The following is a 1,942-nucleotide window of genomic DNA, read 5'->3' as shown; positions in this document are numbered from 1 at the left end:
TGTTGACCAGGATGGTCTCGATCTCTTGACCTCGTGATCTACCCGCCTCGGCCTCCCAAAGTGCTGGGATTACAGGCTTGAGCCACCGCGCCCGGCCTCACAGTCACTTCTGTTCATCTGAGCACGTGGCCCCCTCCACAGGCTCTTCAAATTGCTCTACTGCTTAGCAGAGTTGCAAGAGAGAGGGAGAGGGTTCATGAAAATTGTTTCATTTTTAGCTCAATTTTCTTTATTTTTGGTATCTAAGGTTTTGTGCTCATGTGAGTTTGCTGGGGCTGCCAGAACTAAGTACCACAGACTGGGTGCCTTAAACAACAGAGATTTTTTTTTTTTTTTCACGGTTCTGGAGGCTGGAAGCCCAACACCAAGGTGCCAGCAGGGTTGGTTTCTGGTGAGGCCTCTCTTCTCAGCTTGCAGATGGCCACCTTTTGATCATGTCCTCATGTGGTTTTTCCTCTGTACGCATGCGCGTCTGTCCTTACCTGCCCTTTTTATAAGGACATCAGTTGTATTGGATTAGAGCCCACTAATATGACCTAATTTTACCTTAACTTCCTCTCTAACGGCCCTAACTCCAATACAGTTGCATTGTGAGGTATACTGGGGAATTAGGACTTGAACATATGAATTTGGTGGGACACAATTTAGCCATTCCTATTTGCCTTATTCACAGTATGTCTCTCACTAGTTCCACATTCTAGTGAATCCCTTCAAAATGGCCAATAAAAGTTATTCAATGCAACCTTTCTGTATTTTATTCCCTTATGGATAAATGTGCTCTGGGTATATTTTTTGGTCCCAAATGATGTTAGTATCTAGTGAGTGCAGAAGAATTAAAAATCGTATCTTGGGCTGGGCGCGGTGGCTCAAGCCTGTAATCCCAGCACTTTGGGAGGCCGAGGTGGGTGGATTACGAGGTCAAGAGATCGAGACCATCCTGGTCAACATGGTGAAACCCCGTCACTTCTAAAAAAATACAAAAAATTAGCTGGGCGTGGTGGTGCATGCCTGTAATCCCAGCTACTCAGGAGGCTGAGGCAGGAGAATTGCCTGAACCCAGGAGGCGGAGGTTGCGGTGAGCCGATATCGCGCCATTGCACTCCAGCCTGGGCAACAAGAGCGAAACTCCGTCTGAAGAAAACAAAAACAAAAATAAAAATCGTATCTTGATGGCATGAGAAATAAATGTGGGAAGGGTCCATTTCCCCAGAAAGTGGTAACGGCTGAAGGTCTGTGCTAGGTGTTGTGTATCATTGGGGCATCTGATTTGACACTGTCCAAATATATTGACCTCTTTGCAGCACAAGCCACCACAATGAAATAAATATTTTTCGGTGGTATCCCAAATGAAAGCTAAAAGCTGTGTTCTTCCTTCATTTCTCTTTCAAAACCTGATATCCAGAACGAGTTTGAATCTAATTCGTAGTAGTCTAAGACTACACTCCAAGTGAATAACAAGAATTAAAAGTGTTCCCTCTCTCTTGAAGACTTCCTTTGTAAGCATCAGAGCTTAGGCTTCTGCAGCAGAACTGTTAAGCATCCAGACCAGATGGATGATATTTGCTTCTTCCAGGTTCTGAAATCAGACCTCTGAGTCCAGTCCTTTCATATTCTTCTTCCCATGAATAGAGCCCACACATCTGTTCTTGATGAGGGACTGTGGATGATTCGAAAATGAGAGAAGTACAAGCTTTGCCTTCAAGATGCTTAATAATTCAGTAAGAAAAATAGATGCATAGGCCGGGCGCGGTGGCTCAAGCCTGTAATCCCAGCACTTTGGGAGGCCGAGGCGGGTGGATCACGAGGTCAAGAGATCGAGACCATCTTGGTCAACATGGTGAAACCCCGTCTCTACTAAAAATACAAAAAATTAGCTGGGCATGGTGGTGCGTGCCTGTAATCCCAGCTACTCAGGAGGCTGAGGCAGGAGAATTGCCTGAAC

The 1,942-nt window shown here is 45.4% G+C and overlaps 1 protein-coding gene across 14 annotated transcripts in view; it reads left to right on the top strand.

Moving 5' to 3' along the window:
* The window catches only part of AOPEP (aminopeptidase O (putative)), a 379,056-nt gene that overhangs the window by 276,891 nt on the left and 100,223 nt on the right, over positions 1-1,942 (top strand). The gene's annotated exons all lie outside the window — the stretch shown is intronic.

The sequence above is a fragment of the Cebus imitator genome, unplaced genomic scaffold (genome assembly GCF_001604975.1).
Source record: "Cebus imitator isolate Cc_AM_T3 unplaced genomic scaffold, Cebus_imitator-1.0 Scaffold196, whole genome shotgun sequence".
Taxonomy (NCBI): Eukaryota; Metazoa; Chordata; class Mammalia; order Primates; family Cebidae; genus Cebus; species Cebus imitator.
This window is presented reverse-complemented; position numbering and strand designations above follow the sequence as displayed.